Below are 27,156 nucleotides of genomic sequence, written 5' to 3' on the forward strand. Positions count from 1 at the left end.
GGGAAGAAAAACAAAAGACAAAACAATGAAATAAAATTCCTCAGTCAACTGAGAGGCAGGGGGAAAGCAGAATGGAATAAGGCAGGGGGACATTGTTCTGTGTGATTCAAAGTAGAAACCAATAATGAACAAAAGGGAATTACATCAGAGAAGTACAGCAATAACCATGGTATTTTACCCAAGTAGCCACTGTTTATTATAGATGGAAAAGAAATAAGACTCATAATAGGGGAAGAATGTGAGCTGACTTGAGAAAGAAGAGTGCTTATGTGATGTTAGATGGAGGAGAAGTAGTGAGAGTAAGGGGAAGAAACACGACAGAGTGTGGGAGAAAATAAAGTTTACCCCCAAAATAATAAAGCCCAAGAAGATGGCAAAATGGATTAAGACCAGGGAACTGTGCTGTGTGTGATTTGGAATAACAATAATATGATAAAAATATGTAGTTTGAACAAAAGAATACAAAATAAAAGACCAAGAGTGGTGAGTTATTTGGAATCTTAGTGAATTGAAAGAAGAAAATTGAAATTTCAGTATGTAAGGGAGAGTAATAAAAAACCAAAGAGTTAAAGGAACAAACAACAAAAATAAATAAACACAAAGATGAAAGAGAAATTTTTAAAAGAACATGGACTTCTGGCCAAGATGAAGCCATCAGTAGAAACACTTTACCTCCTCGAACAACAAAAAGAAGGACAACAACAAATTTAAAAACAACAACCAAAACCACCAGAAAAACAAACTTTATAAAAGTCCAACAACCAAGGAGTTAAAGAGGAAACATTCATCTAAACCATTAAGAGTGACAGAGATGGGCAACTGAGGTGGAAAGGACTCACTGCAAGGCAGCACATTAAGGACCAGGCTAGGCCATGGCTGACAGATTGGATGGTCCCACATTTGCATGCAGATAAACTATGAGGAAGAACTGGAGAGTGAGACAAACCATGAAACCCAGGGTTCCAGTGTGGGGAAATAAAGTCTCAAAACTTCTGACTGAAAAAATACTCTGTAGGATGGAGGCACTGGCAGTTTCTCCCAGCATCACAGAAGAGTTCATTAGAGAGATTCACTGGGTCCTAGAACATACACAGAACCTCCTACCCTGGAATCAGTACCAGTAGGACCCAATTTGCTTGTGGGTACTGGAGAAAGTGACTAAGACCTAGCCAAGAGCTGAGCAAGAGGCCTTTTTCCATCTCAGACCTTTCCTCCACACACATCACCACAACGCAGTGATGTGGGTTGCCCCACCCTAGTGAAGAGCTAAGGCTCTGCCACTTACTACATAAAAGATGTACTGAGACAAAAACAAAAAACAAAAAACAAACAAAAAAAAACAACAAAAAACGGCCTAAATGAAAGAACAGAACAAAGCTCCAGAAAAGACACAATTAAGCAATTAAAAGATAGCCAGCATATCAGATGTGTAGTTCAAAACACTGGCAATTAGGATAGTCACATAAATCATTGAGTATGATCATAAAATAGAGCAAAATGTCAAGGCTGCAAAAATAAAGGAAAATATGCAGGGAATCAACAGTGAAGGGAAGGAAACCAGGACTCAAATCAATGATTTGGAGCAAAAAGAAGAAATAAGCATTCAACCAGAACAGAATGGAGAAACAAGAATTAAAAAACATGAGGAGAGGCTTAGGTACCTCTGGGACAACTTTAAGCCCTCCAACCTCCAAATCATAGGGGTGCCAGAAGGAGAAAAGGAAGAGCAAGAATTTGAAAACTTACTTGAAGATATAATGAAGGAGAACTTCCCTAATGTGACAAAGGAAATATACTTCCAGAAAGTATAGGAAGCCCAGAGGGTCACAAAGAAGTTGGACCCAAGGAAGCACACACCAAGGCACATCATAATTACATTACCCAAAATTAAAGATAAGAGAGAATCTTAAAAGCAGTAAGAGAAAAGGAGACAATTACCTACAAAGGAGTTCCCATAATACAGTTGACTTCTCAAAAGAAATCTTGCAGGCAAACCGGGGCTGGGAAGAAGTATTTGCAGTTGTGAAAGGCAAGGACCTACGTCCAAGATTACCCTATCCAACAAAGCTATCATTAGGAATGGAAGGGCAGATAAAGTGCTTCCCAGATAAAGTAAAATTAAAGTTCATCATCACCAAGCCCTTATATGAAATGTTAAAAGGGCTTATCTAAGAAAAAGAACAAAACTACAAACAGTAAAATACAACAAACTCACAACTATCAAAAACTGAACCTAAAATAGCAAAAACAAAAATGAATAAGCAAACAACTAGAACAGGAAGAGATTCACAAAAATAGAGATGACACACAGGGTTATGAGCAGGGAAGTGAAGGGTGGAGAATGGGACAAAATGTACAGGGAGTAAGAAACATAAATAGTATGTTCAAAGTAGGCAGGAGGAGGTTAAGAATAAATAATATGGGAAATGTAGAAGTCAAAGAACTTATGTATGACCCCTTGACATGAATTATAGGGGGGGAATGATGGTATAGGGGAGTACAGGGCAAAGGGGAGAAAAAACTTGGAAAACTGTAATAGCATAATCAATAAAATATACTAAAAATTTAAAAACAGATGAATGCTGGAGAGAAAAATAAAAAATAAAAGAACTTGTATTTTTAAGGCACATTTATTCAGTATCATAATCAGACTATTATATTTAGCACTCAACAGCATGGGTTCAAAAAAAAACTACATTAGAAACCCTCTGTTGGAATGCTTTATACTTTTCACAGAACACAAACTAAAATAACCTGTTATATGATTAGTCAGAAATACAGTTCTCAAATTTTTTGCCCATTCACATGAGCACTGTCAAAACATGGCTTCTTTGTAGCAGCTAGGCCCTGCCACCACTATGCTTGTCTGAGTTCACAAATCTGTTGGAACCTGTAGCTTCTCTGTGACTTCTCTGGATTTCCTCTCCTGCTAAGCTTTGTTTCCTGGCAGTAATTAAAACCTTCTGCCACTGCCATATCTAACTACTGCTGCTGGAACCGCCATAGACACCTTGGCTTCATGGTTTGGCAAAGCATTGGCCTCTACCACCATAGGGGCCAGAGCTTCTGCCTCCAAAGTTTCCTCCTTTTATGGGTCCATAATTTGAATATTGATTGTTGTAATTGCCAAAATCACTGTAGCTTCCACCACCTCCAAAATTGCTTACATCATTACCAAATCCATTATAGACATCACACTGATACCATATGCACCACCACCATGGTTACCACCAAAGCCCCTTTGACTGCCAAAGTTTCCTACATGACCAAGTTGTCATTCCTACCAAAACCACCTCTATGATCACCTCTGAAGTTTCCAGAACAAGTTCAGCCTCTAAGGCTGGATGAAGCATTATCCATCTCTTGCTTAAATAGGGCTGTCCTTCACAGTTATGGTCATTTACAAGTAGGGTATTTCTGAATGAAAATCTTGTCTACAGAGTCATGGTCATCAAAGTTTACAAAAGTGAAGCTTTTCTTTTCTTCTTTTTTTATTTTAATTGTTGTTCAAGTACAGTTTTCTGCCTTTTACCCTCATCCCAGCCCCTCCAGCTGCCCACCACCTCCCTCCCATTTGCACCCCCCTTGTTTTTGTCCATATGTCCTTTATACTTGTTCCTGCAAACCCTTCCCCTTTTCCACTAAAATTCCCTTCCCTCTCCCCTCTGGTCACTGTCAGCCTGTTCTCAATTTCAGTGTCTTTAGTTATAGTTTGCTTGTTCATTTGCTCTGTTGAAATGAAGCCTTTCTTTTTGCCACTACCTTGGTCAGTCATGATTTCAATCACTTCAATTTTCCCATACTGTTCAAAATAATCTTTTAGGTGATTTATTTCAGTGTATTCTTTAATACTACTACCAATGAAAATCTTTTTCATAGTTAAGTGGGCACCTGGTATTTGAGAATCTTCTCTCGAAACAGTTCTCTGGTTCCAAAAATCTTCCATTCATCTTATGTGGCCTTGCATTCATGGCTGCAAACACCTCCTTCACAGTAGCATATGTGACAAACCCAAAGCCTCTGAAGTGCTTGGTGTTTGGATCTCTCATCACTACACAGTCTGTGAGCATTCCCCATCGCTCAAAATGTCTCCTTACACTCTCTTCTGTTGTTTCAAAGCTCAAACATCTGTATAAAGCTTCTGTAGCTGTTCTGGCTCTTTGGAAGACTCTGACTTAGATATGATGACTGCAAGAGAGGGGACTTCAATGATGCTTACTCAGTGACATTCACCGGCAGAAAGAGAATATGTCTTTTTTGATGGTCAGCAATGTGATATTTGTCTCAGCTGTTGGTATTTGCCTTATGACTTCTTTCTGGATCTGTCTGTGGTTTCCTCTCAACTCCAGGTCTTGCCGTCTTACTCTTAAGAAAACAAAGCCCAAACCACCTGCTGATGTTTAAGCTTGCCTGGCTGGTTTTGCAGATCTTCCTGGTTCCTGAAGGTAGTAAGGGGCTGGGCTTCATTTTTCCTCTCTGTAGCTTAGCAAGTATGGGGGCTCAGACTGTGTTACAATAATCACAGGTGCCCAGTTTCCAGCCCACACCCCCAGAGCTCTGTGTGGGCTATATTTCTTTGTCTTCTCAATTTGGCTGCCTCCCTGTTTGTTTCTGTGTATTAGGTAGAGCTGCTTTGACTTCTTGTTTAGTACACCTGTTAAGTTGTATTGGGCAGAGCCTTAATTATTCACCATGGTGGGGCAACCTGCTTAACACTTTGTGGCTCCATATGCAGGTAAGGTTTGGAGAGGGGATGTAGCCACTGCCTGGCTTCTGGAGGTTTGCCTGGCACTCATTTCCCATATGTGACTGCTGCCCTTCTATCTGTTGTCCTGTAGTGATTACCAGAGTTGGTGAGTTTGTGTAAGTTCTAAGTCTTTGTGAGCCTTTTATATGGACTCTTCTGAGAAACTGGCAGCTTCTTCCTCCACCACAACCACAACTGGTTTTTATAGCCAGAATTTATGAGACTTTATCTTTCTGGTGCTGTTACACTGGGCTGTGCAGTCTAGCGTGGGGCAGAGACTGCTTGCTCCCAAGCTATTCCTCCCAATTTTTATCCACAGTACGTTAATGTGGGGCTGCCTATTTTCAGCACTGTCACTTCAGCCTCTCCCTGCCATACTGCATCCTCTTTGCCTTGACTCCACCACTCCACTCCTCCTACTCATCTGGATATGGCTTCTGTGAACCCTAAGTTGTTGGACTTCCATACAGTTCAACTTTCTGACAGCTCTGAGTGATGTTTATTTTGAGGTTAGTTGTAATTTTTCTTGTGATTGCACAAGGGGGTGTGTGTCTACCTACACCTCCATCTTGACCAGATTCTGTATTTTTTAAATAGACAAACCACTAGCTGTCTTTTTTGGTGGAGAAGTCCTAGCAGAAATGAAATCCAAGTAGAAATGAACTAACTTTGAGATATTTGTTTCTAAATGTCATTTTCCAAGGAAAGAAACTAGGGTTTCTGGATGAAGTGGTTTGATTTCAGGACTGTGATGGAAAACTGCAGTTGGGAATGTAAAAATAGTTTTTTTGCTTCCATGGTTGGGTGAAACTGCAGATGGGAAACTTGACTGATATCTTCAGAAAGGTTGTAAAATACCCAGAAAAGACTGATAAACTGTGAGCCAGAGGAAACTAAGGAGAAATGATGGCCAGATGCAATGTAGTATCCTGCACAGGATCCTAACTTAAAGAGCTGGAAAAAGCTTGGCAACCAGGCAACAGCTCAGCAGTGGTGAGAGCCCCTTACTTTTTTTAAAGAGCTTCCCACAAACAAGGCCATCTCAATGGTTCCTTCTCTAAGTTGTTTTTTTATGCAATTGTAAGTGGGATTATTTTCTTAATTTTTCTTTCTGGTAGTTTGTTATTGTTGAGAAATGCAACTGATTTGTCAATACAAAATTTTGAATCTTGCTACTGAACTAAATGTATTTATTAATTCTAGTATGTTTTTGGTAAAATATTTAGTGTTCTGTACCATGGTATCTAAGGTATTATATTATCTGCAGATAATTATCCTCATTTTATATATGAGAAAAACTGAAGCTCAAAAAATAAAGTACTTTATTTTCTAGTACCCTGTAAGTTAAAAATTCACAGACAGCAAGGCATGGAGTCAGGACTGGAACACAGAACTGTCTGAACCTAAAAAAAATTAATAATAAGATTCAATAATCATTGATATATGAACAGGAATCTAGATACAGTACTGTTCTAAAGTTAGCTGCAGAAGCAGCAGTTTCCATCGTTAAATGGTTAGATGTCAAAAGCAATTTTTAAAGACTTATTTTATGTTTCTGGCGGCAGGAAATTGAAATTTGGCATCCAGCAACTTATAAATAAACACCGTACTAATTTTAACATATACACATCAAAGCCAAAGATTTTTGCAAGCTAAATGGAGAGATATACTTAAAGTAGGAAATGAGTAATTAACCACATTAATTTTATGATCTTTAGATAAGCCTGGACACCTAGGTTGCTTCCAACTCTTGGCTTTTCAATGATTAAAATTAACTTGTTTTAGCACCACAATTTTTTTTCAATTTCCATTACCCAAAATAGAAACTTAGTCCTCCTCTCCACTCTCTAGTCTTATCCACAGCCCCAAGAAACAAACTGCTAATTTACTTTTTTCTCTATAGATTTCCCTATTTTGATTAAACACATGAATTTATACAATATGTAGTCTCTTGTGTCTGGCTTCTTTCACTTAGTATAATGTTTCTGAGGCTCAAGCATGTTTTAGCATACATCAGTAATTTATGAATATATGTTTTATAGTTTGAACATTTTGACTAGGGTGAAACATGGTATCAAGAATCTTGTGGAATATTTTTCAGTTTCCTGCCTGGCACTCATTGGTGTAGGTGCTGCCTACACCAATCTGAGTTTGATAAACACGAATAACAGATAGAGATAATGAAGAAAGAACATGGTTAACACCCACCACCAGATTTTCTGAGGTTCTAAGACAAGTCACCCACTATGTTAGCTTATTTTGCATCTTTTCTACCATTTTCCTCACCATGTAAAGAAGGAATATTAGGTCAGGTTAAACATGACCTTGACTTCTGAATGTTGGCCATTCTTATTGTGTATTGTAGCTTTGCTACCCTACATAGAGCTCTAGTAACAAAAGTTCCCTAGCCTTATAACTTTCTGTTAGCTCTCCAATCTATGTCTATTTCCTCTCCCTAATTCAACCTATGAATACCCTCTATTAGCCTGTTCATATTGATTTTTATTTTTTATTAATTTACCTACCTGTTAAGAAACAAAAAAATTGAAACAGGCACACATCATTAGGTTTGTCAAACTAATTTCTTCACATCTTAGAATACATGCTGGACCTGCCACCTAGAACCTCACCTAATATCTAGGCACACAGATCATTCTCTCTCATTGATTCTTTACCAATATGACCATTTTTCTTCTTTTTACTTTAAATACATTTTTTATTTTATTGATTATGCCATTACATTTGTTCTATTCCCCCCTCTGTTCTCCTTCACCCTGCACACCCCTCCCCCACCACTCCCCACTTTAGTTCATGAACGCGAGTCTCAAGTTCTTTAGATTTTATATTTCCCCTATTCTTACCCTCCCCCTATCTATTTTTTATCTACTGTCTATGCTACTTATTTTATGTACCTTCTCCCCCCTTCTACTTCTCCCATTCCCCTGTTGCTAACCCTTTATGTGATCTTCATTTCTATGGTTCTGATCCTGGGCTAGCTGTCCTCTTAATTTGCTTTTGTTTTAGGTGTGGTTGTTAATAACTGTGAGTTTGCTGTCCTTTCACTGTTCATCTTTTTTATCTTCTTTTTCTTAGATAAGTCCCTTTAACATTTCATACAATAAGGGCTTGGTGATGATGAACTCCTTGAATTTGATCTTATCTGAGAAGCACTTTATCTGTCCTTCCATTCCAAATGAAAACTTTGCTGGATAGAGCAATCTTGGTTGTAGGTCTCTGGTTTTCATCACTTGGAATACTGCTTTCCAGCCCCTTCTTGCCTGTAAGGTCTCTTTTGAGAAATCCGCTGACAGTCTGATGGGAAGTCCTTTGTAGGTGACTGTCCCCTTATCTCTTGCTGCTTCTAGAATTCTCTTCATTTTAATCTTGGCTAATGTAATTCTGATGTGCCTTGGTGTGTTCCTTCTTGGGTCCAACTTCTTTGGGACTCTCTGAGCTTCCTGGATTTCCTGGAAGTCTATTTCCTTTTCCAGAATGGGGAAGTTCTCTTTTATTATTTGTTCAAATAAGGTTTCCACTCATGACTGTTCCTATTCCCCTTCTGGTACCCCTATAATTCGGATATTGGAGCATTTAAAGATGTCCTGGAGGTTCCTAAGCCTCTCCTCATTTATTTGAATTCTTGTTTCTTCATATTTTTCTGTTTGGTCATTTTTTCCTTCCTTCTGGTCTACTCCCTTGATTTGAGTCCCAGTTTCCTTTCCATTACTATTGGTTTCCTGTGCATTTCCATTCATTTCAATTAGTTTAGCCTTCATATGTTCCTCTAATTTGTGACTAAAATCAACCAGTTCTGTGAGCATCCTGATCACCAATGTTTTGAACTGCACATCTGATAGTTTGGCTATTTCTTCATCACTTAGATTTATGGGCTCTGGGGCTGTGAGTTCTTCTTGAGCCATGTTTCAATTTGTTCGTGCCTGTTGCGTATGAGGAGAGGCACCTTAGGTGTTCACCAGGGAGGGGCCACCCAGGTCGCTGGTTTGTGATGCTGTATGTGGGGGTGGGGTTTGAGAGGGAGCAATGGTGGTCCTCTCCACTGGCCTAGTCGACCTCACCGCTCGCCCCCTGCCTGTTTATCTGAGCGCTACTGTGCAAGCCCGCTGCCCTGCGCCGCAGGGTCTCAATGCTCGCCTCTTCACTGGTTTATCTCTGCACCATGCCTCTTCCCTGGGTCCGCCTGTAGCTAGCCCACACCTGGGATCTGCGCCCTTGGCTGCCTGTGCACCTCCCAGATCGGGGGATCTTCCCTGCCCGACCCGCTCCAATGCTGGCTTCACCCCCCTCACCAGTTTAGCTGAGTGGTTCATTATTTTCGGACTTCTCATCGTTGATTTTCTGTGTGGTTTGATTGCATTTATTGTTGTTAAAACTTTATTGTTTATAGGTTTGGTTGTGCGAGAATGCAAAGTGTTTCCACCTATGCCTCCATCTTGGCAGAAGTCCAATATGACTATTTTAATATACTATCTGCCTTGTCTATTTAGACTATTTGCATGTTTGTCTATTTTTCCAGGGAGGAAGATTTTTGTATGAGAAGAACACTGGTATTCAAGTTGGAAAGACATGAAACTAAATTTTAGACATATTAGTTACCATCTGGGTGAATTTTGGGCAAACTATGCAATGTTTTGAGCTACAGTTTCCTCATTTATAAAGCAGGTATTAATTATACTAGCTTTCTAGCTGTTGTGTAGATTAAATGTTTTCAAAGTATATGTACAAAGCACATAGTCGATGTTGCATAAATAGATGTTTGGAAGTTTATTAGCTTGCAAGATTTATCTCTGACCTTGGCTCCTCTTTTTGTTTACATGGTATTGTAAATGCCTTCTTTCAAGGCTGCTCTGAGCCAGGAACTTTCAAGTTCAATTTCTTTCTAATCCCATCACCAGCATAATTATAAATTCTAATGGTGGGTTAAAATAATGAAAATAAATTTAGAAATAAAGAATTTTCACTTATTTTGTGATTTTTTTTAGAAAGCCAGTATTCCATTGGAAAAAAAAGCCTCTGATCAGCCTATTATAACTTGATAAATACATGTAACTACAGCTGGCTTTATGGGCATATGACATGTACAGTCACATTTGGTCCTATACTCTGAGATTGTTTTAATGCTCTGCTGTTACCAACTTGAAATTTCCAATAATTTTATCTTTGAATTTGATTTGTGTTCTATAAAAAAAACCTTATGAGACTATTTAGTCTACACATGAGATAAAGGAAATACTTGAAATATGTGTGTCCACCATTCTTGTTACCAATTGGCAAATAACATTAACAATAAATACTCCATGAACACAGAATTCCAGTAGGATCCGTGATGCTTGATGATTGGGAGTTCAGTGAGACTCAAAGCAAGTATGAAGTAAGCATATTATATTAATCACTAACAGCCTTGAGAAGCCACAATTTTCATTTGAAGCAAAATCTCTCTTAAAACTAGTAAAAAAATCAATCACGTTCTAAGAAACAAACTACCAAAGAACTTTACATATTCTTTCTTACAATTCTCTCCTGTATTAGCTAATCACTTATGCTAAAAATAAATTAGAATTAAATGGGAAGATAGGACAGCATCTAGTTCTTTTATCTCTCAGTCCTTCCTTACTTATTAGTAGTCTAAAGGTAGAAAGTATTGTACAAGTGTGCACATACTAAGAAGTAAAAATAAAATAGTTTAAGAAATTTTTGCAGCATTTTCACAGTTATAAGAACAAAATATGGCCCTGGCTGATGTAGCTCAGTGGATTGAGTGTGGGCCTGCAAACCAGAGGATTGTGGTTTGATTCCCAGTCAGGGCACATGCCTGGGTTAGAGGCCAGTTCCCAGTAGGGACGCATGAGAGATAACCATACATTGATATTTCTTTCCCTTTCTTCTTCTCTCCCTCTCTAAAGAGAAATAAATAAAATCTTTAAAAACAAAATAAAGCAAAATAGATACTAAGGTGTAAGCACTGAAATCCAAATTCTCCAAATTCAGTGATTCTACATATGACTGAAACACTCATGTTTGCAGTTAAAGCTGGCATTGCAAATATAAAAATAAACAATAAAATTCATGCTAATTATTTAAAATTTAATTTTTCTTTTCTAGACTCACATGAAAAAACAAATATATAAAACATCATGACAAGTTAAAACAGAAATCATAATAAAAGAAAAAACTTTACACTTTAGTACCTTTACTGGTACAATGTATTCATCACTTTGAAGAAGTGATCTTGCATTTTCATTTTTTACTGGGCTGAAAATTTATATAGTTTTACTTTACTGAAAGTTATGAAGCTATTCTTGCATCTAACTATGCTCTCTTCTTGATGGCCTAGAGAAGCTTCCCGGAAAAAACTTGGGCTTCTTGTGCTGTCAGGGAAGAGGGTCTTGTGTAGATGAACTGACATCCTTTTTTAATGAAAACTCTTATTTTTTAATTTAAATTATTTTATTGATAAGTTACAGCTAGGACTTCCGCCAAGATGGAGGTATAGGTGGATGTGCCGTGCCTTCTCACACAACCAAGTTTAGGGACAACTAAATATTAGCATCAGAAAACACAACCAGAACACGGAAAATTGAACTTTTCGGAAGTCCGTTAACAACAAATTCTTCAGCCCCACCGGTAAGGGGCGAAACCGGCGTCTGGTGAGGGGTTGCACAGGAGGACTCCGGTCCGACGGACCCAGGCGCGGAATCCAGACGCACGGGTTCCAAATGCAGGATTGGACCTAGTGAGCGACCGAGCAACCCACCAGGTGAGCGACTGCAGAGGAGACAGTGGGGAGGCGGTGCTGCGTGTTGACTGCAGTCGCCTATCTGCGCGCGAGCGGACAGGCGAGGGAGTGGGCGGGTGGACAAGCTGCGGTAGAGGGCGCCGCCATTTCCCCGCTCTGACCACGCCTCCACATACAGCGTCACAACCCAGCGACCTGGGAGTCCAAGGTGCCGCTTCTCCCACTTAAAGGGCCAGAACAGACCAAAAATGTTGCAGGAAGACCTCAAAGCCCCAGAGATAAATCTAAGCGACGAAGAAATAGCAAAACTCTCAGACGCACAGTTTAAAACACTGGTCATCAGGATCCTCACAGATCTGGTTGATTATAGCCACAAATTAGAGAAACATATGAAGGCTAAACTAATGGAAATGAATGGAATTCCACAGGAAACCCAAAGCGATGAGAAGGAAACTGGGACTCAAATCAATGGAGTGGACCAGAAGAAAGCAAATAATGGCCAAACAGAAAAGAGTCAAGGAGCAAGAATTCAAAGAAATGAGGAGAGTCTTAGGAACCTCCAGGACATCTTTAAACGCTCCAATATCCGAATTATAGAGGTACCAGAAGGGGGAAAGGCACAGCCACCGGAGGAAAACTTACTTGAACAAATAATAAAAGAAAATTTCCCCAATCTGGCAAAGGAAATAGACTTCCAAGAAATCCAAGAAGCTCAGAGAGTACCAAAAAAGTTGGACTCAAGAAGAAACACACCAAGGCACATCATAATTACATTAGCCAAAATTAAAATGAAGGAGAGAATCCTAGAAGCAGCAAGAGCTAAGGGGACAATCACCTACAAAGGAGTCCCCATCAGACTGTCAGCAGATTTCTCAAAAGAGACCTTACAGGCAAGAAGGGGCTGGAAAGAAATATTCCAAGTCATGAAATCTAAAGACCTACAACCAAGATTGCTCTATCCAGCAAAACTTTCATTTAGAATGGAAGGACAGATAAGGTGCTTCTCAGATAAGACCAAATTCAAGGAGTTCATCATCACCAAGCCCTTATTATATGAAATGTTAAAGGGACTTATCTAAGAAAAAGAAGTTAAAAAAACATGAACAGTGAAAGAACAACAAGCTCACAGTTATTAACAACCACACCTAAAACGAAAGCAAACTAAAAGGACAGCTAGATCAGGAGTGGAAACATAGAAATGAAGATCTCAAGGAGGGTTAGCAACAGGGGAGTGGGAGGAGGAGATGGGGGGAGAAGGTACAGAAAATAAGTAGCATAGACAGTAGATAGAAAATAGATGGGGGGGGCAAGAATAGCATGGGAAATATAGAACCTAAAGGACTTGAGACACATGGACATAAACTAAAGGGGGGTAATGGTGGGGAGGGGGGGCAGGGTGGAGGGGAATGAAGGAGGGAATAGAACAACTGTAACAGCATAATCAATTTTAAAAAATAAATTTAAAAAAAGGAAAAAAAAGATAAGTTACAGCTGTCCATATTTTCTCCCCAGTCCTCCCCCTCACCCCCTCCAAACCTACCTCCCTCCCTTGCTTTCAACCTCCCCCTTGGTTTTGTCCATGTGTTCTTCATGGTAGTTCCTGAAAACATTTTTTCCCACTGTTTCCTCCCCCTTCCCCTCAGGCTATTTTTAGATTGTTCTTAATTTCAATGACTCTGGTTTTATTTTGTTTGCTTATTTCTTTAGTTGATTGTATTCCAGTTAAAGGTAAGATCGTATGATATTTATCCTTCACCACCTGGATTATTTCACTTAGCATAATGCAAGTGCTAGAGACCAGTTCCATCCATGCTATCACAAAGGATATAACTCTTTCTTTCTCTCCTGCATAGAATTGCACTGTATAAATGTACCATAGCTTTCTGATACACTCATTTGCTGATGGGCACTTAGGTTGCTTCCAGCACTTGGCTATTGTAAATTGTGCTGCTATGAACATAGGGGTGCATCGGTTCTTTTGGATTGCTATTTCAGGGCTCTTAGGGTATAAATCCCAGCAGCAGAATTGCTGAGTCAAAGGCAGTTTCATTTTTAGTTTTCAGAGAAAATTCCATACTGTTTTCCACAGTAGCTGCACCAGTCTGCATTCCCAGCAAAGTGCACTAGGATTCCCTTCTATCCACATCCTCTCCAACACTTGTTTGATTTGTTTATGTCGGCCATTCTGACTGGTGTGATGTGGTATCTCACTGTGGTTTTAATTTGCATCTCTCTGATGGCTAGTGATGCTGAGCATCTTTTCATATGTTTCTGGGCCCTCTGTATGTCCTCCTTTGAGAAGTGTCTGTTCAAGACTTTTGCCCATTTTATAATTGGACTTTTGTCTTCCTGGAGTGGAGTCGTGTGAGTTCTTCATATATTTTGGAGATCAAACCCTTGTCCAGACCCTGGCTGGCATAGCTCAGTGGATTGAATGTGGGCCTGAGAACCACATGATTGTGGTTTGATTTCCAGTCAGGGCACATGCCTGAGCTGCAGGCCAGTTCCCGGGAGGGGACTCATGAGAGGCAACCACACATTGATGTTTCTCTCCTTCTCTCCTTCCCTTCCTCTCTAAAAATAAATAAATAAATAAAATCAAAAAACAAAAAACAAAACAAAAAAAAACAACCTTGTCCAAAGTGTCATTGACAAATATGTTCTCACATATGGTTGGCTCTGTTTTGTTTTAATGTTGTTTTCTGTAGCCATGCAGAAGCCTTTTAATTCGATGACATTCCATTTGTTTATTCTTTCCTTTATGTCCCTTGTTTTAGGGGACATATCTATGAAGATGTTCCTACACGGAATGTCTAAGATTTTCCTGCCAATGCTTTACTCCAGGACTTTTACAATGTTATAACTTATGTTTAAGTCTTTTATCTATCTTGAATTTATTTTTCTGTATTATGTAAATTGGTGAACAAGTTTCATTTTTTTTTCAATGTAGCTGTCCAGATCCTCAACACCACTTGTTGAAGAGCCTATTTTTTGCTCCATTTTATGCTTCTTCCACCTTTGTCAAATATTAATTGACTGTAGAGGCTTGTTTTTTTAAATTTTTTAATTTTAATATATTTTATTGATTATGTCATTACAGTTCTATTTCCCCCTTCATTCCCCTCCACCCTGCACACCCCTCCCCCACCACTCCCCACTTTAGTTCCTGGACACAAGTCTCAAGTTCTTTAGATTCTATATTTCCCATGCTATTCTTGCCCTCCCCCCTATCTATTTTCTACCTACCATCTATACTACTTATTTTCTGTACCTTCTCCCCCCTTCTACTTCTCCCACTCCCCTGTTGCTAACCCTCCATGTGATCTTCATTTCTATGGTTCTGCTCCTGATCTAGCTGTCCTCTTAGTTTGCTTTTGTTTTAGATGTGGTTGTTAATAACTGTGAATTTGCTGTCCTTTCACTGTTCATCTTTTTTATCTTCTTTTTCTTAGATAAGTCCCTTTAACATTTCATATAATAAGGGCTTGGTGATGATGAACTCCTTGAATTTGATCTTATCTGAGAAGCACTTTATCTGTCCTTCCATTCTAAATGAAAACTTTGCTGGATAGAGCAATCTTGGTTGTAGGTCTTTGGATATCATGACTTGGAATGCCTCTTTCCATCCCCTTCTTGCCTGTAAGGTCTCTTTGGAGAAATCAGCTGACAGTCTGATGGGCAGTCCTTTGTAGGTGACTGTCCCCTTATCTCTTGCTGCTTCTAGAATTCTCTCCTTCATTTTAATCTTGGCTAATGTAATTCTGATGTGCCTTGGTGTGTTCCTTCTTGGGTCCAACTTCTTTGGGACTCTCTGAGCTTCCTGGATTTCCTGGAAGTCTATTTCCTTTTCCAGAATGGGGAAGTTCTCTTTTATTATTTGTTCAAATAAGGTTTCCACTCATGACTGTTCCTATTCCCCTTCTGGTACCCCTATAATTCGGATATTGGAGCATTTAAAGATGTCCTGGAGGTTCCTAAGCCTCTCCTCATTTATTTGAATTCTTGTTTCTTCATATTTTTCTGTTTGGTCATTTTTTTCCTCTTTCTTGTCCACTCCTTTGATTTGAGTCCCAGTTTCCTTTCCATTACTATTGGTTTCCTGTGCATTTCCATTCATTTCAATTAGTTTAGCCTTCATATGTTCCTCTAATTTGTGACTATAATCAACCAGTTCTGTGAGCATCCTGATTACCAGCATTTTGAACTGTGCATCTGAAAGTTTGGCTATTTCTTCATCACTTAGATTTATGGGCTCTGGGCTGTGAGTTCTTCTTGAGCCACATTTTTATCTGTTCCTGCCTGTTACGTAGAGGAGGTGTTCATCAGGGTGGGGCCACTCAGGTCGCTGGTTTGTAACACTGTTTGTGGGGGTGGGGTCAGAGAGGGACAATGGCAGTCCCCTCTGCCACTTTCAGCCACTGGGGCCTGCACAGTCTGTCTCACTGCTTCGCTCCTTCACCAGTTTATCTGCGCTCAACTGTGTTACTTCAGTCAGCCCTCAGTGAGTTCACCGCCTTGCGCCTTCAGTGGGTCCGTCCACTACTCAACACCTGGGATCCTCCCTTGGGTGCTGGTGCACCTGGGTTGCCCACCCCAGTCAGTCTGGTGGATCTTTCCTGCCTGACCCAGCTCTGCTGCTGGCTCTGCCCCTCTTACCGGTTTGGCTGAAGGGTTCGTTGTCAGACTTCCGTGTAGTTCAATTTTCTGTGTTTTGGCTGAGTTTTTGTTGCTAAAACTTTGCTGTTTTTAAACTTGGTTGTGTGAGAAGGTGAAGTGCTTCCACCTACTCCTCCATCTTGGTGGAAGTCTTGAAACTTGATTTTATTTATGGGGTCTCTATTTTGTTTATTGGTCTGTGTGCCTGTTTTTATGCCAGTACCAGGGTGTTTTGATTACAGTGGACTTGTAATACAGTTTCATATCAGGTATTGTGATACCACCAAATTTGTTTTTCTTTTTCAAAATTGCTGCAGCTATTCAGGGGTGTTTATGGTTTCATATAAATTTTTGAAATATTTGTTCTATATCTGTGAAATATGTCATGGGTATTTTAATATAAATTGTATTGCATCTATAAATCACTTTGGGTAATATGGTCATTTTGATTATGTTAATTCTTTCAGTTCTTGAATATAGTACATGCTTCTATTTGTGTTTTTTTAAATTTATTTCTTAAGTGTTGTGTACTGTTCTGAGTACAAGTATTTCACCTTCTTGGTTAGGTTTATTTCTAGGTACATTATTTTTCTTGTTGATATATCAAATGGAATTTTTTCACTTATTTCTTTTTATGATGTATCATTGTTGGTGTACAAAAATGCCTTTGATTTATGGGTATTGACTTTGTAACTGGCTGTTTTCACAAATTCATTTATTAGGTCAAGTAGTTTCTTGGTGGAGTCTATAAGATTTTCTATGTACACTATCATGTCATCTGTGAACAGTGACAGTGTTGTTTCTTCCTTTCCAATTTGGCTGTCTTTTATTTATTTTTCTTGTCTGATTGCTGTGGCTAGGACTTCTACTACTATGTTGAATAGAAGTGGTGAAAGTTGGCATCCTTGTCTTGTTCCCGATCTTAGTGGAAAAGCTCTAGTTTTTTTATCCATTCAGTATGATGATGGCTGTAGGCCTCTCATATATGGCCTTTATTATGTTAAGGAAATCGCCCTCTATTCCCACTTTGCTGAGACTTTTTATCATAAATGTGTGCTCTACCTTATCAAATGCTTTTTCTGCATGTATTGATATGATCATGTGGTTTTTGTCTTTGCTTTTTTTATGTGATGTATTACAATTATTGATTTGCAAATATTGCACCATCCTTGCATCACTGGGATGAATTCCACTGAGTCATGGTGTATGATCTTTTTAACATATTGCTGGATGTGGTTTGCCAATATTTTGTTGAGGATTTTAGCTTCACCGATATTCATCAGGGATATTGGCCTGAAATTTTCTTTCTTTGTTACGTCTTTATCTGATTTGGGGGGTTGGATGATGTTGACTTTATAAAGAGTTTGGGTGTCTTCTAGCTCCCTGATTTTTTTAATAGTCTGTGGAGGATGGGGGTTAACTCTTCATTAAATGCTTTGTAAAATTCTCCTGTGAAACATTTGGTCCAGGGCTTTTGTGTGTCAAAAGCTTTTTAATTATTGTTTCAATTTTATCAGGTATTATTGATCTGTTCAGACTTTCTGCTTCTTTGTTATTGAGTTTTGAAAGATTATATTTTCCTAAAATTTTTTCATTTCACCTAGGTTTTCAATGTGCTTGACATATAATTCTTTTGAGTAATTTCTTACACATCTTTGTATTTCTGTGGTATCAGTTGTAGTCTCTCCTCTTTCATTTCTGATTGTGTTTATTTGGGTCCTGTCTTTTTTTTTTTCTTGATGAGCTTGCTTAAAAGCTTGTCTATTTTATTTATCTTTTCAAAGAACCAGCTAGCGGATTCATTGATCCTTAAAATGGTGATCTTAGTCACTATGCTGTTTAATTCTGCTCTAATCTTCATTATTTCCTTTCTTCTACTTGCTCTGGGTTGTCTTTATTGTTGTTCCCTGAGATCTTGTAGGTGTAGGTTAGGTTGTTTATTCAAAATGATTCTCTTTTCTTAGGTGGGCCTGCATTGCTATGAATTTCCCTCTCAGGACTGCCTTTGTTCTGGCACATAAGTTTTGGGTTGTTGTGAGTTCATTTTTTTTTTGTTTGCAGAAACTTTTTGATTTCTTCCCTAATCTCATTCTTTACCCATTCATTGTTTAATAGCATTCTAGTCAATCTCTATAAATTTGAGTGTTTTGGGTTTTCTTCTTGATGATGGTTTCTAGTTTCTGTCTCTTGTGGTCAGAGAAAATGCTTAACATGATTTCAATTGTCTTGAATTTGTTGAGGCTTGTTTTGTGACCTATCATATGGTCTAGCTTTGGAAATGTTTCATGTACATTTGAAAATAATGTGTACTTAGTTACTTTGGGATAAAGGGCTCTCTCTCTATATATAAATAAGTCCATTGGACCTAGGGCAGTTTTCAGTGCCACAATGTCTTTTTTGATATTTTCCTTCGAAAATTTGCCCATTTTTGACAGTGGGGTGTCAAAATCTCCTACTATAACTGTGTTGATGTCAATATCTTTGTTGAAGTGCTCAAAGATATTCTTTATGCATTTGGGTGCTCCTATGTTGGGTGCATATGTATTAATTACGTTTAAGTCTTCTTGATGGATTTTTCTCTTTCAGTATTATGAAATGACCTTCTGGTTGTCTTTTTATGGTTCTTTCTTGAAGTCTATTTTGTCTGATATGAGTATTGTTACCCTAGCTTTTTTCCCCCTCTCCATTTGCTTGGAATATTTGTTTTCAGTCATTCACTTTCAGTCTGTGTACATCTTTTGTACTGAGATGGGTCTCCTGTAGGCAGTATATGTGTGGGTAAAGTTTTTTAATCCATCCTGATATTCTTTGTCTTTTGATTTGGGCATTAAATCCATTTACATTTAAGGTCATTATTGATAGGTATTTATTCATTGCCATTTTTTCATACTTGTGTTCTCTCTCTCGATGTTTTTCTTCTTGCTTTGAAAGCAAACCCTTTAGCATCTCCTGCAGAGCTGGTTTGGGGGAGGTATATTCTTTGAGGTTTCTTTTGTCTGGGAAGTTCCTTATTGGCCTTCTATCTTGATTGAGAGCTTTGCTAGGTAAATTAGCATTGGTTCAGGGCTTTGGTTCTTATTACTCAGATTATTTCTTGCCATTCTCTTCTTGCTTGGAGCATTTCCATTGAGAAGTCAGCTGCTAGTCTTATCAGGGCTCCCTTGTATGTTACTTCCTGTTTCTCCCTTGCTGCTTTTAAGATTATCTTTATCTTGGAATTTTGCCATTTTAATGATGATGTGTCTTGAAGTGGGTCTCTTTGGGTTCCTCTTGATAGAGAAACTCTGTGTTTCCTGGATTTGTGTGATTTTTTTTCTCATCAAATGAGAGAAGTTTTTATCATTACCTTTTCACCATGTTTCCTATTTCTTGCTCCTCTTCTTCTCCTACTGGTATCCCTATTATATTGATTTTTTTTGTTTCATGTTGTCCTCCATTTTCCTTAACTTTTCATCATTCTTTCTGAGTTTCTTATCCCAGTCTCCCTCACTCTGAGTGTTTTTTTTCTAACTTGTCCTCAAGTTTGCTGATCCAATCTGCTTCATTGATCCTGTTTTTGATTCCTTTTACTGTGTTCTTCAGTTCGCAAATTGTATTCTTCATTTCTTCCTGGCCTTCATCAATACTTTCCCTTTCCTTTTTCATGTTGGTATAGTTTACAGTGAGTTCATTGTTGTTTCTCTGTAGTTTTGGGTAATTCTTTGTGAGCTCATTGAGCTTCCTGATAAGCATTGCTTTGTACTCAATAGCTGATAGTTGACTTGCCTCTATTATATTTAGCATTCTTTCTCTGACTTCCTTTTTTTCTTTCATTTGGGTTTTTTTTTTTTGTCTTCTCATTGTTTGTGAGATTCTTCTTGTTAGCCTCTGCTTTTTAAATTTATCTTTCTGACTCCCTGGGTTTATGGTATGAACTTCTTTGGTGAAATACCTGTGAGATTCAGTGGTGCTGTCTCCTTGATGTCCCAAGCTCACTGGTCTTGGGCTGTTAGTTATTTTGGCTCTGTGTAGGTCTTTAGGTTATGATTGCTTTGGGGTCTTTCTTTGGTGGGTCCTTCCCACCAGCTTGTTAACTGAGAGTCGCTCTGTTCACCACCTCTTGTATTTTATTGCGCAGGTGTGGGCAGTTTGTGTTGAAGCTGGATCTTACAATTGTACAAGGTTTTGAGGATTCTCTCTTTCTCTTTTTCAGTTTTTTTTTTCTGGGTAATTTCTTCTCTATTTGGTTGTATTTCCAGATAGGTCCTGGATTGAGGTTAGTGTGGCTTTCACTCCCTCCCTCACCTTCTTTTGTTGTTATCTGTTAATGGTTCCTTTATTGGTAGGTTTCCTCTTTCAGCAAGTGTCCTAGTGTTCACAGATTCCACCCACTCTTTTCTTGTTCTCCATTGGAGGGGAAAGGCAAAATGGTTTAAGATAGCAATAGTGTATTCCATGATATTTACAGTAGCAGCCGGTAGAGAAGAGATAGGAAATTCTTTGTATATGTATAGTGTTAACTGTGATATTTCACCCAACTAGTCACTTTATAGAAAGGGTGGAAATAAGATAAAACTCTTGTGGTGGGGGAAATATTGTGAGTTGGATCTAGAAAGCAGTGAGGTTGTGGGGGGTCAGACTATGATGTAAAGTTCTTTTGATGTAAAGAAAATTGGTGTAGTGTGTAAGAGAGTAGAGTTCACCAAAAGAATAATAGAGTTCAGGAAGCTGTGAAGTGGGCTAAGATCTGGGTGGGGTGCTGTGGAGTATCTACAATTGTATGGAATTGTTATTATTTACAATAAAATGGAGCAACAATCATATGATAGAATCTATGTGATCCTGATAACCAGAATAGGAAGTGTAGGAGCTAGAGCAGTGTGCTAGTGGAACACAAGTGAAGTGAAAGACAGTAAAATAACAATACACCATGAAAGAGAGGGCTGAGGGAAACCAGTCAAACAATGCAATTTAACCAGCCAAGTAAAGAAGACTAAACAGAAAGAAGAGGATACCATAAATACTATTAAAATAAAAGATGTAAAAAAATAATACAGATATGCAATAACTTTCAAGTTCTCTGTAGTAGCAAAGTAAAATTTGTGTCACTGTCTCAGCTTTGGGATGCCCCCTGTTTGATCTATCTTTGGTTTTTTCACAGTTCCAGGTTTTGGGGGTTCTTTTTTTTTGGTCTCACTTGTGGGAACTAGAAAACAAAGAAGAAGAAAAATAAAGGAAGAAGAGATAAAAAGGGAAAAAAAGAAGAAGGAATAAAAGAAGAAAGAAGGAAAGAGGAAGGAGCTAAAAGGTAAAAAATAAATAAATAAAATAAAGAATCACTTTTTTTAAAAAGCCTCTTGCAGGGTTCAAACTGGCCAAGTCAGTTTTGCTATTATTCCTAGCTGCAGCAGGATGTGAGGTTATCGATTTTTACTTTTCTGCATTCCTGCTCAGTAGTCAGCCTCCATCCCACTTTCCCAGCAGCCTCTGGTTCAGGTGTGCACTCTCCTTGGCGCCACTGGTGTGGGCATCAGTCTTCTGTGGTATGAACTCTCCCAGGGCTTTGGGTGTTAGTTCGAGGGCCTCTCCCTGGGGCTTCAGGTGTGGGCCCTGGGCCTTCTGCAGAGTGCACTCTCCCTGGGTTGCAAGCCTGTGCACTTGGCCTGGCAGCCTCCGGTCCCTCAGGTTAGGCCGCACATTTTTACCAGGGCTATGGGAGTGTTTTCAGGGCCTTCTGTGCCACTTCTGTAGGGCCTAGAACCTGGAAGGGGAAGTGGCTGGAGTGGCTGCTGCAAGAGAATTCCTCAAACAGCTACCAAGTGTCTTTTTTTACTTTTTCTTTTTAAGAAATTCCTCCTTCTCAAGCCTGGCCTGTCACACAGCCCAATTTTCCAGCCACACCAGGGACCATCCAGGTTAGGATCTATCATGACCCAACTCTCAACTCTCCCCAGCAGGCATTTACAGACTCATTCATACTAGTGCTCACAGCCCCTATGTGTTTGCCACTTAGTCCTTATTCCCCTCTCTGCGACTTCAATCAACCAGGTCTTTCCCCCTTCCTGTGCTGCTCAAACCTTGTTTGGCGGGGAAGGGAGTCATTGATCCAGCTCTCTCCCAAGAACCCTGTGGCAGACCCAGGAAGCACTGGACCTGGGACTTCAGCCACTCTCGTCCCCACGCTGGTCCCAGGAATTTTATTGTCCTGAAGCACTCTCCTTATTGTCTGGTTTTTCAATGTCCTCTACAAATTTTGGTCTCCTATTTTCATTTATGCTGCTGTACTATTGGCTGTTCCTTTAGTAGATCAGCTAGGTATTTCACACATGTGCAGGGGAAAGTGGGCTCTACTCCCACCTACCTGGCCACCATCTTCCTAAAATGTGTCAAAATTCATATATTTTTAATGTTTTTAAAATATTTTATTTATTTATTTTTTGAGAGAGGGGAAGGGAAGGAGAAAGAGTAGGAGAGAAATATCAATGTATGGTTGCCTCTCATGTGTCCTCTGCTGGGAACCGGCCCGCAACCCAGGCATGTGCCCTGACTGGGAATCAAACCCCGATACTCTGGTTCGCAGGCCCATGTGCAATCCACTGAGCCACGCCAGCCAGGTCTCAAAACTCATATTTTTTTAAAGCAGAAAATAATAAAAGCCAACCAGTTCGAGGACTTCCCCTTGACCCTCAAACTTATGTAGATTTTTGTGATAGTTTCCTATGCCTCTGGGAAGTCCAAAGACCCAAGACAATTTTGCAGAAACATAAGTGATATGAGATTTCTCTTTCTGAGACTCTTGAACTAACATTAGGGTGGGAGCGGTTTTTACTTCTCATTTTCAGTTTAAGTTCAGCTTCAGAATCTATATTATTATTAAATATAATAATATGTAAGGGGTTAACTGGGGCATAGCAGAATCATCAAATATACAAACTGGAAGGATTATAGGCATCGTCTAGATAAACATTCAAAATTAACTTGAGTAAAGGTAGGGAAATGTCAAAAATATGCAAATTTTTTTAAAAAGAAAAAAGTTTAGTGCTCGCTTCGGCAGCACATATACTAAAATTGGAAAAAGAAAAAAAGTTTAAACCACTAAATGACTGGCCAGAGGAAAAGAAAATATGGCGATGTTAACCTCAAAGTTCTATGAGTTTGTTGGGGAGAAAATTTGGAAAATTAAATCCTGGCTTACAAAATGCAACATTGAAAAAAAACTGGGTGAAACTGTGGTATGATGAGGGATTTTAGATTATACTTTTGTCTATGTACACTTATGGCACAGTCATTCCAATGGTTGCCTGAGCCAAATTCCTGAGAATCTTCCTAGATGTCTCTTCTTCACCTCCAAACAATTAATTGTTTTTAGTGCATTCCCTACAAAAATATGTTTTGCATCCCTTCCCTTTACCACATCTGTAGCTTTGCTTTGTTCCTCTAATCTAGATAACAGTAAGTAACAGCATCAAACCACACTTCATATCACCAGTCTTTTCCACTGCAAAGTTATTTTTAACACAGTCTTTAGAAAGATTTATTTGTAAAACTCAGTGGTTTCCTGCAGTTACAAGATAAGTCTTCTTTTTTCACCAAGAGCTACTGTGATCTTACCCTTTTCAGACTGACATCATTTTCCAGTAAAGAGAATTTTATTTGCCAATATTCTAAAGTGCTTTAACTTTCTGAACATGTTTTGGTTTTTTAGGCCTCTGCAATTTTCCAATACTTTTCAAAGTTTATCTCTTCATTTCCCAGTTCATCTTTGTATGCCTAGCTTTTCGGCATTAGTTTTCCTCTTCTTCCTGTTCCCTCCTTTCTCCTGATCTCTAACATTTATTAAACACTTACTATGTCTAGGCATTTTTATTAAGCAGTTACTTTTAATTCTCACCCCAAGCTTGTAAATTAAAGTGTAATATATTTCTGATTTTTTATCCCTGAGACAATATTTGAGTAACTTAACTAAGGTTCCGCCGTAACCATGGAAACTGGGACTCAGCCAATTGGTGCTCTTATTATGACCCAGTGATTTGTGTTGAAGAAAACAGGTTTTTAATAACAGAGTTCCAATAACAGCAGGAGCTGAGAGCACTTTTGCTCTAAGTCCTAATCTCCCACAAGACCCAGAACTTCCCTTGCTCCATAATAGACTACAAGCCAAAATCATACCCAGAAGTTTTCCATTTCCTTATCTGTTATTAAGCTGGTCACACAAACAGATCTCTATTTTCTGGAATGTGTGCCCATGGGTTTCAGAGTTGCCATCTTCTTGCAGCAGCTCTCTTCTTCAAGATCTGGGCTGAGCTGCTCTCAGTATCCATGTAGTGGTCCATAAATGATGTGTTGCACTACATTGGATCATAGTGTCTCATTAGCTAGAGCTCATGGAGGCACATATTCCAACATATGACCCTGTTTCCAGGAATGAGCTCCCATCCATGCAGGGTCTAAACTCCTGGAGGGACCCTGTGACAAGAGGGCAACTTCTCCATTCCAAGCACTTACACTGAGTCCCCATACTCAGAGCATGAGCATGACAGAAAGAAATCCTTTCTGCCCATTATTTTCAAAAGGCTCTCCTAAAATAATTCAACATGTGAAGGAAGCCAGTGGAAGTGTTCAGCTCTTTTTATGGTGCATCAGTGCCTGCCATTTTATCAGCTCCCCAGTGTATTTGACACTCTTTTGACTTCCACCTTTAGTCAGGGCAAAAGTTTCCCAACCACACTGAGGTACACATCCATGGTTGAGCAGTTGATCCCTAAAGCTCACACTGGTGCTGTATGGGCTTCTCCCTCAGTTGGCATATATTCTCATAGTCACATTGTCTTTGTTTACATTTTTCCCTGGGAAGTAGCCTCTTTCCGAAGCCTCTCCCTGTAGGAAGGCATGGGCTATATTAATCTGACATATACATTAAGGCAATGTGCCTTAAGTACTGTGCCTTCTGTTCTTTTGGCACCTTCCCTGCCTTGCTGAAAGTATGATTTTCTTAATCTGTGGCCTCAGCAGTCTTATTGCCCACCCCTGTCTTTTGCTTTGGGCAGGTTCCCGTTTTCCAGAGTTTACCCTGTTTTTTAGGAATCTCTGCTCTGACCTACTCATTACACCATACTGCTAACTGTGACCTGAATTTGAACTCAGATATTCTTGGCTGCATGTATCAAACACTCTCAATCACCATGTTCTATTTCCTCCAGAAAAATTTCTCTGCAAATCTTGCTTGGCTGAACTGGGTAGTGATTGCCTGGGGTGATCATCACACCTGTGTCTTTTGTCTTTTGGATTGCTTTTCCCACCCACTGAGTTAGAGAGAAAAACTTTGACTAAGTTCTAGCTAATTAAATAAATACATGTCACTTTTGGAATTACCCTCTAAAATCTCTTGTCTTGGGTGACCTCCCACTTTCTTATTTTGCAAAGTGACTGGGAACCACCAAGATGACAGTACCATGAGATATAAGGTGCCTGGGTTCCTGAATTACTTTGTGTGATAAAGACTTGCCCTTTATCCTGGAAGCAAGTGAGATTTTGTTTTGGAAAGTTCTAAAGACTTCTGAGGTCGTTTGTTACAGCTGTTGTTATGTTGTTGGTCAAAAATTTTATTGTGTTTTTTTTCCATAAGATTGCTCTAGTAAACACTAAGTTGTCTTTAACTTAATTGGAAACAATTTTATTAGATTGTTTGTGACAGCTGTCATATCAGTGTGCATTTTTTAAAAACATCAGAATTGGTGAGTTTTTATGTAGCCATTTTAATATTGAAGATGGAAGAAAATAAGCAAATTTTGACATATTATGCTTTATTATTTTAAAAAAGGTAAAGAAGCAACTGAAGTGCAAAAAAAGATTTATGCAGTGTATGAAAAAGTTGCTGTGACTGATCAAATGTGTCAAAAGTGGTTTGTGAAGTTTTCTGCTAGAAATTTTTTTGCTGGATGGTGCTCCATGGTTGAATAGATGAGTTGAAGTTGATAGTGGACAAATCAAAACATTGATTGAGAACAATCAACTTTCTTACACTTTGGAGATAGCCAATGTACTCAAAATATCCAAATCAATAAAGTTACTGGTGAAAATAAAAAACTGTGTCTTTTATTTTACAAAAAAACCCCAAATTTTTGATGAACCCAATAATAAATGAAATGCCTGATACTGAGCCTTTTGAATATAAAAACACAATACATGTTAATTATTTTTAACATTATATATATGTGTGTGTTTATATTTATAAATATATATATATATATTAGGTCAACACATATTTATTAAATATTTAGCATAGCAAACATAAATATTGATCAGAAATGCCTTTCAAAATTAATGTGCTAGAACTACATACATAAAAAGATAATTTCCATATAATGTGAGGGTAAGAATTGCACTGACCAATATGTTAGAGAAAGTAACCCAATGAAGTTAAAGAAAACTAAGCATTTCTACAGCCATCGTATGGGGAAAAAACGAATTCTTTTACCAACCTGATACTTTATATAATCTTCATAATTCACAAATGTTATTTAAGTGATTATCATGTATTCGGCTCTCAGAGAGGTATTGGGTATGTATTAGTGAACAAAACAAATAAAAGTTCTTACCCTTATACAGCATAAAGTATAATGAGGCAGTCAGATAAACAAAGAAGAAAAAAATTAAAATGTCAGATAGTAAAAAGTTCTCCCGAGAAATACCAAGTATCATGTTGGAAACCATCTGCCAGGTTTCAAGAGCTGTAACTGCACTGACAGGTGAAAAATGCCCCATGGCTAGGGGATCTTTGGACCATAGGCCACTAAGGAGACAAAACTTATTTTCTCAGCAGGGCACAGCCTCTTCCCCCTTTACTTCACCCTGCTTGGCTCCTGTGGGATGGCTAGATAGTCAATGATGGGTAAGATTCCTCGAGGAATGAACAGCCTAAGACAGGTACTCATGAAGGAGTCATCAGGGAAGAACTTAAGGGATTGTGGAGGAGGGACAAAAGACCCTCACCCCTTGGCTTTATCATAGTCTCAGTCCT

At 38.8% G+C, this 27,156-nt stretch overlaps 1 pseudogene; it reads right to left on the bottom strand.

Annotated features, from left to right (window-relative positions):
* Positions 1-2,953: 2,953 nt before the first annotated feature.
* Positions 2,954-26,900, bottom strand: LOC119046882 (heterogeneous nuclear ribonucleoprotein A1-like; annotated as a pseudogene).
* Between the last annotated feature and the right edge of the window lie 256 nt (positions 26,901-27,156).

The sequence above is a fragment of the Artibeus jamaicensis genome, unplaced genomic scaffold, assembly GCF_021234435.1.
Source record: "Artibeus jamaicensis isolate MK-2021 breed Jamaican fruit bat unplaced genomic scaffold, CSHL_Jam_final contig_475, whole genome shotgun sequence".
Lineage (NCBI taxonomy): Eukaryota > Metazoa > Chordata > Mammalia > Chiroptera > Phyllostomidae > Artibeus > Artibeus jamaicensis.